At 45.9% G+C, this 16,233-nt stretch overlaps 5 non-coding genes and 1 pseudogene across 5 annotated transcripts; all 6 read right to left on the bottom strand.

Moving 5' to 3' along the window:
• Positions 1-1,217: 1,217 nt before the first annotated feature.
• On the bottom strand, positions 1,218-1,408 carry LOC130325270 (U2 spliceosomal RNA). The gene has a single exon (XR_008870119.1). It is a non-coding gene; the product is annotated as a U2 spliceosomal RNA (small nuclear RNA).
• A 2,086-nt stretch (positions 1,409-3,494) lies between these two features.
• LOC130325269 (U2 spliceosomal RNA) lies at positions 3,495-3,685 on the bottom strand. Its single transcript, XR_008870118.1, has one exon. It is a non-coding gene; the product is annotated as a U2 spliceosomal RNA (small nuclear RNA).
• A 2,086-nt stretch (positions 3,686-5,771) lies between these two features.
• On the bottom strand, positions 5,772-5,962 carry LOC130325268 (U2 spliceosomal RNA). The gene has a single exon (XR_008870117.1). It is a non-coding gene; the product is annotated as a U2 spliceosomal RNA (small nuclear RNA).
• Positions 5,963-8,073: 2,111 nt separating this feature from the next.
• On the bottom strand, positions 8,074-8,264 carry LOC130325267 (U2 spliceosomal RNA). The gene has a single exon (XR_008870116.1). It is a non-coding gene; the product is annotated as a U2 spliceosomal RNA (small nuclear RNA).
• Positions 8,265-10,366: 2,102 nt separating this feature from the next.
• LOC130325335 (U2 spliceosomal RNA) lies at positions 10,367-10,552 on the bottom strand. Its single transcript, XR_008870177.1, has one exon. It is a non-coding gene; the product is annotated as a U2 spliceosomal RNA (small nuclear RNA).
• A 5,389-nt stretch (positions 10,553-15,941) lies between these two features.
• On the bottom strand, positions 15,942-16,159 carry LOC130325349 (U2 spliceosomal RNA; annotated as a pseudogene).
• Between the last annotated feature and the right edge of the window lie 74 nt (positions 16,160-16,233).

The following is a 16,233-nucleotide window of genomic DNA, read 5'->3' as shown; positions in this document are numbered from 1 at the left end:
ATATATATATATATATATATATATATATATATATATATATATATTTCTCCGCCGAAATCACTTTTAAACCCATTTCCACCTTTTTTTCCCTTCTCTTCCTCTTACTTTTTTTTCACGTTTTTTTACGTTTTTCTCCTTTTCGCCTCTTTTCTGGGCGTATTATTCTTCTTTTTCTTCTTTTTTTTCGTCTAATGCATACCCCATCAGTGCAGCAATGCTTATTCAATACCGCCAGCAGATGGAGACACTGGGGGATAATTTTCTAAGGATTTATACTGATTTTTCCTGTCTGAATTTGTCGCACAGAAAGTTGCAGGCCAAATATGTGTGACATTTCTGCGACTTTAGCTTCTAGAGCATTTTTACAACATTATACATAGGTGCTGAATACATAAAAAGCGACTGTTCAGCGACAGACAAGTCGCATCGGCTGAAAGTAGGCCAGAATGTCAGTCCATGTTGGAGCAGGTTTAGATACAGTCTAAAGCATAGATCTCAAAGTCTGTGCACAGAATTTAGCAAGGGCCTCGCACCTTCTGATGCATCAGGTAGGTGCACAATAGCATAGCCTAACCCTCTGTACTTTGGTCTATATTGATGCGGGACATAGACAGCCAGCTGATGACCAATCCATTAGTGCAATGGATGGCTGGAAGCATTTGTCTTTGCCTTTGCAATACCACAGAAGCAATGCATGGTCAATGTACAGCAATGACACACCTGTGTGAACAGCCAGGAGACCCCCCCCCCCCCCATGTTATGTTACATAGTTACATAGTTAGTACGGTCGAAAAAAGACATATGTCCATCACGTTCAACCAGGGAATTAAGGGGTAGGGGTGTGGCGCGATATTGGGGAAGGGATGAGATTTTATATTTCTTCATAAGCATTAATCTTATTTTGTCAATTAGGAACATTCAGCACCCACCCGCTATCAAGGCAGCTGCCTATCATGTCATGCCCTACCTGCACAGGTGTGCTGGCTACTCAAATGATCCAATTAAGGAGGCCATTTAGTCAGCAGCAGCAGAAGTCCTGTGCCTGGACGCTCCAACAGGGGCCAGACACAAGCAGAAGCAGAAGCAGCAGAAGCAGCAGCAGCACCACCTTTTGTTTATTGGCTGCAGCAGCAGCAAGGCCCACAGGGCTGGCTAGCTGGCTAGCCAGCAAGCAGGTAGCAATGAAAGTAGGAATCTTTCTTTTTAACCCTGTAAGGGGGTGGTGCACTGTACCCGAAGATACTGCCATATCGGGTCAATGCATAGGGCGACGGAAGCAAGCTTCGAAATCGGCCCCCGTTCTCAAAAATCCATTTAATATATGGTCCCCAGATAGGGGACGTATCAGATATTAAACTGATAAGAACAGATACTACACTTGATCTTAGCCAAAAGGCCGAGAAGCGATAACCGTGAAAGGGGCGGGCCCAACAAGGTCCCCTTCATGGGCACTATCACTGCTTGCTGTCAGGGAGGCTGCCAGACAATTTTCCATGCACACTCTGGGCTGGGGGGCAGTCAACCACCAGTACACACAGCAGAACCTAAACCCATACCATTATTGCTAAGCAGCAAGACAGGGGCCCATTGCACTCCCACGGGGCCTTTTTAAATGCAATCCATAACCCGGATTTGCCAGGAACCCTTCTTACTCCTCCTACTTGCATGTGACACTGGGCTTAGGATCTGCATAGGAAACACACACACAAGCACACACCTACCTTTGTTGCCTGCAGATGCCTCCTTGGCTGTCCCCAAACGGTATCAAACCAACACCCACGGGAAGCTGTAAGCATAGAGGACATGCCTGCACCCCATTGGACTTACCTGTGTGGGTTAAATCCGGGTTATTTGACAACCTATGGCGGTGATGGTTCTGCTCAGGCAGAGCAGTGCTGATGCTCCTCATAAAGCTGTCGCTGCTGTGAAGGTTCTAGGTGACATCACAAATCCCTTTGGTTACATACACAACAAAGCTGGGTTGTTGTTGTTTACACTCTGCAAGGCCTGTGGAAGTGAGTGACATCATAGCACTGTAGTTCTGAGGGTTCAAGATGGATGCAACAATCTCCTGTTGCTTCTATGAAGGCCGTAATAGACGACATCACCAAACAGCTCCATAGTCACATACACAGCAAAGGAGAGATGTTGTTTACACCTAGTGATGTCAGTGGTATTGAGTGACATCACAGCACAGTGCTAAGGCTCCTGGGCCTGGACACAGCAGCGGCTGCAATATCTCAACGGAGAATACGTTTATATCTATGTGTGTGTGTGCGCATATATATATATATATATATATATATATATATATATATATATTTCTCCGCCGAAATCACTTTTAAACCCATTTCCACCTTTTTTTCCCTTCTCTTCCTCTTACTTTTTTTTCACGTTTTTTTACGTTTTTCTCCTTTTCGCCTCTTTTCTGGGCGTATTATTCTTCTTTTTCTTCTTTTTTTTCGTCTAATGCATACCCCATCAGTGCAGCAATGCTTATTCAATACCGCCAGCAGATGGAGACACTGGGGGATAATTTTCTAAGGATTTATACTGATTTTTCCTGTCTGAATTTGTCGCACAGAAAGTTGCAGGCCAAATATGTGTGACATTTCTGCGACTTTAGCTTCTAGAGCATTTTTACAACATTATACATAGGTGCTGAATACATAAAAAGCGACTGTTCAGCGACAGACAAGTCGCATCGGCTGAAAGTAGGCCAGAATGTCAGTCCATGTTGGAGCAGGTTTAGATACAGTCTAAAGCATAGATCTCAAAGTCTGTGCACAGAATTTAGCAAGGGCCTCGCACCTTCTGATGCATCAGGTAGGTGCACAATAGCATAGCCTAACCCTCTGTACTTTGGTCTATATTGATGCGGGACATAGACAGCCAGCTGATGACCAATCCATTAGTGCAATGGATGGCTGGAAGCATTTGTCTTTGCCTTTGCAATACCACAGAAGCAATGCATGGTCAATGTACAGCAATGACACACCTGTGTGAACAGCCAGGAGACCCCCCCCCCCCCATGTTATGTTACATAGTTACATAGTTAGTACGGTCGAAAAAAGACATATGTCCATCACGTTCAACCAGGGAATTAAGGGGTAGGGGTGTGGCGCGATATTGGGGAAGGGATGAGATTTTATATTTCTTCATAAGCATTAATCTTATTTTGTCAATTAGGAACATTCAGCACCCACCCGCTATCAAGGCAGCTGCCTATCATGTCATGCCCTACCTGCACAGGTGTGCTGGCTACTCAAATGATCCAATTAAGGAGGCCATTTAGTCAGCAGCAGCAGAAGTCCTGTGCCTGGACGCTCCAACAGGGGCCAGACACAAGCAGAAGCAGAAGCAGCAGAAGCAGCAGCAGCACCACCTTTTGTTTATTGGCTGCAGCAGCAGCAAGGCCCACAGGGCTGGCTAGCTGGCTAGCCAGCAAGCAGGTAGCAATGAAAGTAGGAATCTTTCTTTTTAACCCTGTAAGGGGGTGGTGCACTGTACCCGAAGATACTGCCATATCGGGTCAATGCATAGGGCGACGGAAGCAAGCTTCGAAATCGGCCCCCGTTCTCAAAAATCCATTTAATATATGGTCCCCAGATAGGGGACGTATCAGATATTAAACTGATAAGAACAGATACTACACTTGATCTTAGCCAAAAGGCCGAGAAGCGATAACCGTGAAAGGGGCGGGCCCAACAAGGTCCCCTTCATGGGCACTATCACTGCTTGCTGTCAGGGAGGCTGCCAGACAATTTTCCATGCACACTCTGGGCTGGGGGGCAGTCAACCACCAGTACACACAGCAGAACCTAAACCCATACCATTATTGCTAAGCAGCAAGACAGGGGCCCATTGCACTCCCACGGGGCCTTTTTAAATGCAATCCATAACCCGGATTTGCCAGGAACCCTTCTTACTCCTCCTACTTGCATGTGACACTGGGCTTAGGATCTGCATAGGAAACACACACACAAGCACACACCTACCTTTGTTGCCTGCAGATGCCTCCTTGGCTGTCCCCAAACGGTATCAAACCAACACCCACGGGAAGCTGTAAGCATAGAGGACATGCCTGCACCCCATTGGACTTACCTGTGTGGGTTAAATCCGGGTTATTTGACAACCTATGGCGGTGATGGTTCTGCTCAGGCAGAGCAGTGCTGATGCTCCTCATAAAGCTGTCGCTGCTGTGAAGGTTCTAGGTGACATCACAAATCCCTTTGGTTACATACACAACAAAGCTGGGTTGTTGTTGTTTACACTCTGCAAGGCCTGTGGAAGTGAGTGACATCATAGCACTGTAGTTCTGAGGGTTCAAGATGGATGCAACAATCTCCTGTTGCTTCTATGAAGGCCGTAATAGACGACATCACCAAACAGCTCCATAGTCACATACACAGCAAAGGAGAGATGTTGTTTACACCTAGTGATGTCAGTGGTATTGAGTGACATCACAGCACAGTGCTAAGGCTCCTGGGCCTGGACACAGCAGCGGCTGCAATATCTCAACGGAGAATACGTTTATATCTATGTGTGTGTGTGCGCATATATATATATATATATATATATATATATATATATATATATTTCTCCGCCGAAATCACTTTTAAACCCATTTCCACCTTTTTTTCCCTTCTCTTCCTCTTACTTTTTTTTCACGTTTTTTTACGTTTTTCTCCTTTTCGCCTCTTTTCTGGGCGTATTATTCTTCTTTTTCTTCTTTTTTTTCGTCTAATGCATACCCCATCAGTGCAGCAATGCTTATTCAATACCGCCAGCAGATGGAGACACTGGGGGATAATTTTCTAAGGATTTATACTGATTTTTCCTGTCTGAATTTGTCGCACAGAAAGTTGCAGGCCAAATATGTGTGACATTTCTGCGACTTTAGCTTCTAGAGCATTTTTACAACATTATACATAGGTGCTGAATACATAAAAAGCGACTGTTCAGCGACAGACAAGTCGCATCGGCTGAAAGTAGGCCAGAATGTCAGTCCATGTTGGAGCAGGTTTAGATACAGTCTAAAGCATAGATCTCAAAGTCTGTGCACAGAATTTAGCAAGGGCCTCGCACCTTCTGATGCATCAGGTAGGTGCACAATAGCATAGCCTAACCCTCTGTACTTTGGTCTATATTGATGCGGGACATAGACAGCCAGCTGATGACCAATCCATTAGTGCAATGGATGGCTGGAAGCATTTGTCTTTGCCTTTGCAATACCACAGAAGCAATGCATGGTCAATGTACAGCAATGACACACCTGTGTGAACAGCCAGGAGACCCCCCCCCCCCCATGTTATGTTACATAGTTACATAGTTAGTACGGTCGAAAAAAGACATATGTCCATCACGTTCAACCAGGGAATTAAGGGGTAGGGGTGTGGCGCGATATTGGGGAAGGGATGAGATTTTATATTTCTTCATAAGCATTAATCTTATTTTGTCAATTAGGAACATTCAGCACCCACCCGCTATCAAGGCAGCTGCCTATCATGTCATGCCCTACCTGCACAGGTGTGCTGGCTACTCAAATGATCCAATTAAGGAGGCCATTTAGTCAGCAGCAGCAGAAGTCCTGTGCCTGGACGCTCCAACAGGGGCCAGACACAAGCAGAAGCAGAAGCAGCAGAAGCAGCAGCAGCACCACCTTTTGTTTATTGGCTGCAGCAGCAGCAAGGCCCACAGGGCTGGCTAGCTGGCTAGCCAGCAAGCAGGTAGCAATGAAAGTAGGAATCTTTCTTTTTAACCCTGTAAGGGGGTGGTGCACTGTACCCGAAGATACTGCCATATCGGGTCAATGCATAGGGCGACGGAAGCAAGCTTCGAAATCGGCCCCCGTTCTCAAAAATCCATTTAATATATGGTCCCCAGATAGGGGACGTATCAGATATTAAACTGATAAGAACAGATACTACACTTGATCTTAGCCAAAAGGCCGAGAAGCGATAACCGTGAAAGGGGCGGGCCCAACAAGGTCCCCTTCATGGGCACTATCACTGCTTGCTGTCAGGGAGGCTGCCAGACAATTTTCCATGCACACTCTGGGCTGGGGGGCAGTCAACCACCAGTACACACAGCAGAACCTAAACCCATACCATTATTGCTAAGCAGCAAGACAGGGGCCCATTGCACTCCCACGGGGCCTTTTTAAATGCAATCCATAACCCGGATTTGCCAGGAACCCTTCTTACTCCTCCTACTTGCATGTGACACTGGGCTTAGGATCTGCATAGGAAACACACACACAAGCACACACCTACCTTTGTTGCCTGCAGATGCCTCCTTGGCTGTCCCCAAACGGTATCAAACCAACACCCACGGGAAGCTGTAAGCATAGAGGACATGCCTGCACCCCATTGGACTTACCTGTGTGGGTTAAATCCGGGTTATTTGACAACCTATGGCGGTGATGGTTCTGCTCAGGCAGAGCAGTGCTGATGCTCCTCATAAAGCTGTCGCTGCTGTGAAGGTTCTAGGTGACATCACAAATCCCTTTGGTTACATACACAACAAAGCTGGGTTGTTGTTGTTTACACTCTGCAAGGCCTGTGGAAGTGAGTGACATCATAGCACTGTAGTTCTGAGGGTTCAAGATGGATGCAACAATCTCCTGTTGCTTCTATGAAGGCCGTAATAGACGACATCACCAAACAGCTCCATAGTCACATACACAGCAAAGGAGAGATGTTGTTTACACCTAGTGATGTCAGTGGTATTGAGTGACATCACAGCACAGTGCTAAGGCTCCTGGGCCTGGACACAGCAGCGGCTGCAATATCTCAACGGAGAATACGTTTATATCTATGTGTGTGTGTGCGCATATATATATATATATATATATATATATATATATATATATATATATATATATATATATTTCTCCGCCGAAATCACTTTTAAACCCATTTCCACCTTTTTTTCCCTTCTCTTCCTCTTACTTTTTTTTCACGTTTTTTTACGTTTTTCTCCTTTTTGCCTCTTTTCTGGGCGTATTATTCTTCTTTTTCTTCTTTTTTTTCGTCTAATGCATACCCCATCAGTGCAGCAATGCTTATTCAATACCGCCAGCAGATGGAGACACTGGGGGATAATTTTCTAAGGATTTATACTGATTTTTCCTGTCTGAATTTGTCGCACAGAAAGTTGCAGGCCAAATATGTGTGACATTTCTGCGACTTTAGCTTCTAGAGCATTTTTACAACATTATACATAGGTGCTGAATACATAAAAAGCGACTGTTCAGCGACAGACAAGTCGCATCGGCTGAAAGTAGGCCAGAATGTCAGTCCATGTTGGAGCAGGTTTAGATACAGTCTAAAGCATAGATCTCAAAGTCTGTGCACAGAATTTAGCAAGGGCCTCGCACCTTCTGATGCATCAGGTAGGTGCACAATAGCATAGCCTAACCCTCTGTACTTTGGTCTATATTGATGCGGGACATAGACAGCCAGCTGATGACCAATCCATTAGTGCAATGGATGGCTGGAAGCATTTGTCTTTGCCTTTGCAATACCACAGAAGCAATGCATGGTCAATGTACAGCAATGACACACCTGTGTGAACAGCCAGGAGACCCCCCCCCCATGTTATGTTACATAGTTACATAGTTAGTACGGTCGAAAAAAGACATATGTCCATCACGTTCAACCAGGGAATTAAGGGGTAGGGGTGTGGCGCGATATTGGGGAAGGGATGAGATTTTATATTTCTTCATAAGCATTAATCTTATTTTGTCAATTAGGAACATTCAGCACCCACCCGCTATCAAGGCAGCTGCCTATCATGTCATGCCCTACCTGCACAGGTGTGCTGGCTACTCAAATGATCCAATTAAGGAGGCCATTTAGTCAGCAGCAGCAGAAGTCCTGTGCCTGGACGCTCCAACAGGGGCCAGACACAAGCAGAAGCAGAAGCAGCAGAAGCAGCAGAAGCAGCAGCAGCACCACCTTTTGTTTTTTGGCTGCAGCAGCAGCAGCAAGGCCCACAGGGCTGGCTAGCTGGCTAGCCAGCAAGCAGGTAGCAATGAAAGTAGGAATCTTTCTTTTTAACCCTGTAAGGGGGTGGTGCACTGTACCCGAAGATACTGCCATATCGGGTCAATGCATAGGGCGACGGAAGCAAGCTTCGAAATCGGCCCCCGTTCTCAAAAATCCATTTAATATATGGTCCCCAGATAGGGGACGTATCAGATATTAAACTGATAAGAACAGATACTACACTTGATCTTAGCCAAAAGGCCGAGAAGCGATAACCGTGAAAGGGGCGGGCCCAACAAGGTCCCCTTCATGGGCACTATCACTGCTTGCTGTCAGGGAGGCTGCCAGACAATTTTCCATGCACACTCTGGGCTGGGGGGCAGTCAACCACCAGTACACACAGCAGAACCTAAACCCATACCATTATTGCTAAGCAGCAAGACAGGGGCCCATTGCACTCCCACGGGGCCTTTTTAAATGCAATCCATAACCCGGATTTGCCAGGAACCCTTCTTACTCCTCCTACTTGCATGTGACACTGGGCTTAGGATCTGCATAGGAAACACACACACAAGCACACACCTACCTTTGTTGCCTGCAGATGCCTCCTTGGCTGTCCCCAAACGGTATCAAACCAACACCCACGGGAAGCTGTAAGCATAGAGGACATGCCTGCACCCCATTGGACTTACCTGTGTGGGTTAAATCCGGGTTATTTGACAACCTATGGCGGTGATGGTTCTGCTCAGGCAGAGCAGTGCTGATGCTCCTCATAAAGCTGTCGCTGCTGTGAAGGTTCTAGGTGACATCACAAATCCCTTTGGTTACATACACAACAAAGCTGGGTTGTTGTTGTTTACACTCTGCAAGGCCTGTGGAAGTGAGTGACATCATAGCACTGTAGTTCTGAGGGTTCAAGATGGATGCAACAATCTCCTGTTGCTTCTATGAAGGCCGTAATAGACGACATCACCAAACAGCTCCATAGTCACATACACAGCAAAGGAGAGATGTTGTTTACACCTAGTGATGTCAGTGGTATTGAGTGACATCACAGCACAGTGCTAAGGCTCCTGGGCCTGGACACAGCAGCGGCTGCAATATCTCAACGGAGAATACGTTTATATCTATGTGTGTGTGTGCGCATATATATATATATATATATATATATATATATATATATATATATATTTCTCCGCCGAAATCACTTTTAAACCCATTTCCACCTTTTTTTCCCTTCTCTTCCTCTTACTTTTTTTTCACGTTTTTTTACGTTTTTCTCCTTTTCGCCTCTTTTCTGGGCGTATTATTCTTCTTTTTCTTCTTTTTTTTCGTCTAATGCATACCCCATCAGTGCAGCAATGCTTATTCAATACCGCCAGCAGATGGAGACACTGGGGGATAATTTTCTAAGGATTTATACTGATTTTTCCTGTCTGAATTTGTCGCACAGAAAGTTGCAGGCCAAATATGTGTGACATTTCTGCGACTTTAGCTTCTAGAGCATTTTTACAACATTATACATAGGTGCTGAATACATAAAAAGCGACTGTTCAGCGACAGACAAGTCGCATCGGCTGAAAGTAGGCCAGAATGTCAGTCCATGTTGGAGCAGGTTTAGATACAGTCTAAAGCATAGATCTCAAAGTCTGTGCACAGAATTTAGCAAGGGCCTCGCACCTTCTGATGCATCAGGTAGGTGCACAATAGCATAGCCTAACCCTCTGTACTTTGGTCTATATTGATGCGGGACATAGACAGCCAGCTGATGACCAATCCATTAGTGCAATGGATGGCTGGAAGCATTTGTCTTTGCCTTTGCAATACCACAGAAGCAATGCATGGTCAATGTACAGCAATGACACACCTGTGTGAACAGCCAGGAGACCCCCCCCCCCCCATGTTATGTTACATAGTTACATAGTTAGTACGGTCGAAAAAAGACATATGTCCATCACGTTCAACCAGGGAATTAAGGGGTAGGGGTGTGGCGCGATATTGGGGAAGGGATGAGATTTTATATTTCTTCATAAGCATTAATCTTATTTTGTCAATTAGGAACATTCAGCACCCACCCGCTATCAAGGCAGCTGCCTATCATGTCATGCCCTACCTGCACAGGTGTGCTGGCTACTCAAATGATCCAATTAAGGAGGCCATTTAGTCAGCAGCAGCAGAAGTCCTGTGCCTGGACGCTCCAACAGGGGCCAGACACAAGCAGAAGCAGAAGCAGCAGAAGCAGCAGAAGCAGCAGCAGCACCACCTTTTGTTTTTTGGCTGCAGCAGCAGCAGCAAGGCCCACAGGGCTGGCTAGCTGGCTAGCCAGCAAGCAGGTAGCAATGAAAGTAGGAATCTTTCTTTTTAACCCTGTAAGGGGGTGGTGCACTGTACCCGAAGATACTGCCATATCGGGTCAATGCATAGGGCGACGGAAGCAAGCTTCGAAATCGGCCCCCGTTCTCAAAAATCCATTTAATATATGGTCCCCAGATAGGGGACGTATCAGATATTAAACTGATAAGAACAGATAAGGTTTCAACAAAATTTTATTGAATAAATAAGAAACCATACAAAATTTAAAACGCAAAATAATAAAAGGTTCACAAAAGTTTTAAAATACAAATAATAAAACCAGTAATAAAAGGAGAAAAAATAAAAATGGCAGGATAAAACATTATACAAATGTCATAAAAACTGATTATACTGTTATTTCGTTCCATAGAGGCAGACACCACATGGATGCTGCCTCGCTGGCCCCCAACTGTTTCTTGTCTCTTAGGTAATAGATGTACATCTCACTCAGGGCCAGCTTTATACAGTTTTTAACATCAATAAAATCATGTTTAAAAAGTAAGATGTTCCTAACTTTCCAGATGGCATTTTTAAAACAATTAATAATCATCCAGCAGATCATCTGCTGTTTAAAATTGGGGCAGTTAAAAAGACCGTAAAAGACACATTCGTGATTAAAATCTTTTAGGCCGCAGGCCCACTTCAAAAGTGGGCCTACCTTCCTCCAAAGCTCCCGTGCAAAAGGGCAGTTCCAAAATATGTGCAGCACCGTTTCGTCCACTCCGCAGCCATCTCTCGGGCACTTGGCTCTCGCCACCAGTCCTCGCCTGTGCTGGAACTCACGAGTAGGGAGGCACTGGTGGACGATTGCCCAGGCAAGATCCCTGTGTACATTCGCCAGAAACTTCCCGTACACGTTCCGCCATACCTTTTTGGATCTTGCCTGTGTGAAATTGGACACTGCCAGGGTAACCTCACTCCGCCTGAGGACCTTTGATACCTTTCTCTGGTCCCCCAGTATGTCAGGCTCCAAATCTTGGAGACCTAGGAGCCTGACTGTCTTTTCCAACACCACATAATGTTTTGGGGGACACAGAAGCACCGGAGCGTTCAGAGGGATGCGCAACCATCTTTTAAAAACCATGCCCGCAGCGTACCTTAAAAAGCAGCTAAAAATGCCATTGGATTTAATAATCTTAAAACAGAAACAGAAATACTTTATGTAAAAGAAAGTAAAAAGGTTAGGAACATCTTTCCCGCCATTATCTCTACTTTTGTACATAAAATCACGCTTTAATTTCTCCATTTTTGAACCCCATAAAAAAGTAAAAACAATTCTAGTTACTTTTTTAATGTATAAAATAGATGGAGGAAATACCATGGCAATGTATAGCATAATAGGGAGTAAAACCATCTTTATTATTAAAATCTTCCCCTCCATGGTAAGGTTTCTAAGATTCCACATTAAAATCTTCTTCTCCATCTTAGCTATAGCTGAATCCCAGTCAGGGCTCCCATCATTGACCTGGTTAAAAACAATACCTAAAACTTTAATTTGATCCTGTTGCATTGTGACTCCTGGGGTGATGGATGAATCCCAGGAGCCAATATAAAAACAGTCACATTTATCTGTGTTTAGCTTAAAACCAGAGACCTCGCAGAAATAGCTGGTGTTCCTCAATGACCCCCTCATGGATGGAGAGTCCGGGCACAGTATGGTGACATCATCCATGTACCCCAACACCTTTAGATGGGTCCCTCCTCCACCAGGTATCGGTACGCCTCTTACTACCCGGTCTTTTCTGAGGAGGGCCATCAGTGGTTCGATTGCGCAAATAAAAAGGAGTGGGGACAGGGGGCAGCCCTGTTTGACACCTGATAAAAGAGGAACACCGCTGGTTAAAAAGCCATTAACAGAGACTTGACTAAAACAGGATCGGTATAAAAGCATGATTCGGCTTAAAATCGTTTCAGGCACTGCCATCTTTTTAAGAACTAAAAACAGGTATTCATGGGAGACCCTATCAAAGGCTTTTTCAAAGTCTAAGGATAAAATTGCTACAGTTTGATTTCTATCCTTAAAATACCATAAAACATCTCTTAAAATATTTAGGGATTCAGCTATAGACCTTCCAGGTACCCCACAAACCTGATTTGGGTGAACTAATTTATGAATAAAAGGTTTAAAACGGACAGCTAATAACTTGGCTAAAACTTTATAATCGACATTTAAAAGTGTGATGGGGCGCCAATTTTTTAGCATATCCTTTTCACCTTTTTTAAAAAGTAATGATACAATCCCCCTCCTCCAGGAAGGGGGAAGTTCATTAACAATAAAAGTTTCTTTATACAATAAAACCATATCATCCTTTAAAATATCCCAAAAAGCTAAATAAAATTCGATGGGTAAACCATCTTCCCCAGGGGCCTTCCCACTAGAAAAACTTTTAAAAACAAATAAAAGTTCATCTAAGTTAAGATCACGGGATAAAACCTCCTGGTCTAAAACATCTAGCTTAAAATCAAGGGAATTAAGAACATGTTCTAAAAAGGATGGATTAAGATCTTTCTTATTAAAAAGAAGCTGGTAGAAGTTAAAAACTGCATCTAACATGCCTTTTGGAGTGGATTCACCCTCAAGGTTCTGGATGATATCCCTCCTATTCATCACTTTTTTAAAAAAGAAACGGGAACATTTCTCGCCCTCCTCCAGGTGCTGCACATGTGAGTTAAAAATGATTTGTTTCCCTTTCTTTTCTATGGCATGTTTTATTTCAGTTTTAAGGTTTAAAATATCATTTTCTACATCCATACCAGCTTCTTTCAATTTAAAAAGTACATTTAAACGCATGTTAAGAACATAAAACCACTGTTTTTCCATTTTTGCCTTCTTCTTACCTGCTTTGATAAAAAAAAATCTGATTTTAGATTTGGTGCCCTCCCACCAGTGCAGCATAGGCTCGTGGGGTTTTCTTTGTGATTGCCAGCACTGGTAGGTCCGCACAAACTCCTCTTTTATCTCAGGGTCCTCTAGGAGTGTGGTGTTTAATCTCCAGAGGCCCCTTTTTGCTTTTTGCTCCCCCTCTAGCTCCAGGCCCACCAAGAGGAGCTTATGATCAGAGAAGATATTCTGCTCGAGCGTGCATTTCAGGGGTTTAAAAGCTCTAGAGGAAAAAATAAAATCGATTCTGGAGCTCACTCTTCCATTGGACCATGTGGCGCCCGGGTCCTCCGGCAAGAGATCCTTCCAGCAATCTTTCAAATTAAAATCATCAATAACATTTTTAAGCAGGTAAGAAGTGCGGTCTTTACGATTAATATCCCCACCCTGCCGGTGTTCCCCATCACGTATGCAGTTAAAATCACCTCCCACCAGCAGGGGGGAAGACCCAACACAAAACAGTGGTAAAATTTCAAATAGTTCTGCCCGCTCCTGTTTATCAGGAGGGGCATACACATTTAAAACACGAATTAAAAGTCCATTAAAATATAGATGAATTAAAAGAGCTCTGCCAGGCACAATCTCAGTTACTGTATGAATAGAAAAGGACTGGCCTCGGCAGAGCAGCCCAACACCCACAGAACGACAGTCATTTGCACCGGACCATATGGATGGGCCCAGCTTCCAGTCTTCTTTTAAGTCTTTATAGTCCATTTTACTAGGGATTCCACATTCTTGTAGCAGGCAAAGGTCAAAGTCACATGTCTCTAGATAAGAAAATAAAGCAGCCCTGCGATCAGGGCTCTTTAAGGACCTCACATTGAGTGAGGCAATTTTTACAGGGATAGGCATAGTTTATGGAGAGTCCGTGCTTGGAGAATCAAAGTCAATAATAAGCTGCGTACCGTCATCCCCCGCCTGCGGGGTCATCAGCTCCTTGATGTTCTGAGGGTCGGAGCTTGAGATCGATGATGCCCCGACCCTGAGCTCGCTCTCGTCCGAACTACGGCACGCCGCTTTCCTTTGAATGTCTTCCTCTTCTTCTTCTCTTTGTCTTTTAAATGTCACACTGCTGTCCATATCCTCTGTGTTGCTCTCACTCGATGTAATCTCTGGCCCCCGGCTGATGGATCTGCGTCTTCTTTCATCATTTGACGACTGGAACTGCTGCACAGGGGCCTGTGAGGCCTCTTTTCCGGAACCTTTGCCGCTACCTTGGGAAGTTTTCATCGCTTGTTCCCCAGCAAGCGTTGCTGAGGACTGTTGCTCCAACTTCCCCATCGATCGACGATGGCCAGTTTTACCCACCGGGTCCACTGCTGGCGGGGCAGCAAACCCTGGTTTGGCGCCACTTGTCTTCTTGGCCCTGTCCTGTATAGGCGGAGTAACAGGACCGGGCTCAGACCTGGCCACCTGGCTCCCCTTCCGGCGGGCTTTCACCGGGGCCTCTTCGTCCGGAGCAGGGCGACCCTGGGCCAAGCCAGTACCTGGCTTATGCTGTAATTTTGGGTCCACCTTTGCCCCCACCGAGGCCCGTCGGCTGCCACCCGCCACAGGTGAGCCCCCTTCAGAAGTTTCGGCGGGCTCTTGAGCCAGGTAGGAAGTCGATCGACGTCTTTCAATTTCCCGGGCAGTAAACTCGATCACCCGCCCGGGCTTCGTGGAATCCCCATGGCCTCCCCCTAGCACTACCACCGGTGGGCCCCCCGATGGAGCACCAGAGGTCTTGGGCCTGGACCCATCAGTACCTGCCATCTGGGGTTTGGGCATCTTAAAAAAGGACGTCTTTTGTCCTGTCCCCTCTTTGGGTGGGCCCAGCCTTGACCCACCCATCGTAGTTTTTGCTTTATGGGGACAGGAATTAAAATCGTGATTTTCCTCTCCGCAGAGGTTGCACCTTATCGTATGGCTACATCTTGAGGCTATGTGACCTTCTTGGCCACACCTATTGCAGCGAATCACACGCTCCGTGCCGCAGGTCTCCTGGGTGTGGCCAAACCTCAAGCAATTTCGGCAATACATAGGCATTTGAGGATAGAACAGGAAGCCCCGAACTCTCCCGATGGCAAAATTTGGGGGCGGATGGCAAAGACCCCCAATACCACCGGGATCCTTACGGAGCTTGACCCAGAACTTCCTCTTGCCGTTCCAGAACCGCACGGAGTTCAAGATTTTGTTTGCGAATCGCACCTCTTCGCAGTATCGCCGAAGAAAAGTGGCTATATCCTCCGTGGTCACATGAGGGCTGTGCATAGCCACCACCAACGGTATATGTTCCTCACCATAGAGGAACTGGAACGAAAGACCGTCGAGTCGATCGTCCCTCTGGTCCGCACCAGACAAGGTTGCATAGATGTTATCGCAACACGCCGTGGCCGTGAAGGTGACGGTATACAGGCCACGGCTTTCCTGGTCATTTAGACACAGGATGTCCTCCCTATTGAGGCGGAAGTAGTCAAGAAGAATCACCTCCGCAATGAAGCGGAGGTTCTTCAACTGACGATGGCTCTCCGACACCTCTATGCGGATGGTATTTCGCATCGACATTTCCCCAGAGGGGAAAGCCCAGGAGAACGGCATCTTCCACACCCAGGGACTAAGCCCCTTCCCCAATAGCAGCAGGGGCTCGGAATCCCGCTATAAAAGCGGAACCCTTACCCAAGGCAGAGGTCGGGGGTACCCTAGGTGCTTCCGAAGCTACAGGTAACGCTCAACGTACCGAAAATGCCTTCTGAGACACAAGGTCCCAGAGACAGGGGGATCGCAACCCGTTGTCTGTGGACTAAGCCCGCTCCCCAATAGCAGCAAGGGGGTGAAGTCCCTCCGTAAGGAGAGACAATCCCCCAAGGCCGAGAAGCGGGGTACCACAGACACCTTCCGACCAGACCAAATGCAGATACTACACTTGATCTTAGCCAAAAGGCCGAGAAGCGATAACCGTGAAAGGGGCGGGCCCAACAAGGTCCCCTTCATGGGCACTATCACTGCTTGCTGTCAGGGAGGCTGCCA

Source organism: Hyla sarda, unplaced genomic scaffold (genome assembly GCF_029499605.1).
Source record: "Hyla sarda isolate aHylSar1 unplaced genomic scaffold, aHylSar1.hap1 scaffold_271, whole genome shotgun sequence".
Taxonomy (NCBI): Eukaryota; Metazoa; Chordata; class Amphibia; order Anura; family Hylidae; genus Hyla; species Hyla sarda.
This window is presented reverse-complemented; position numbering and strand designations above follow the sequence as displayed.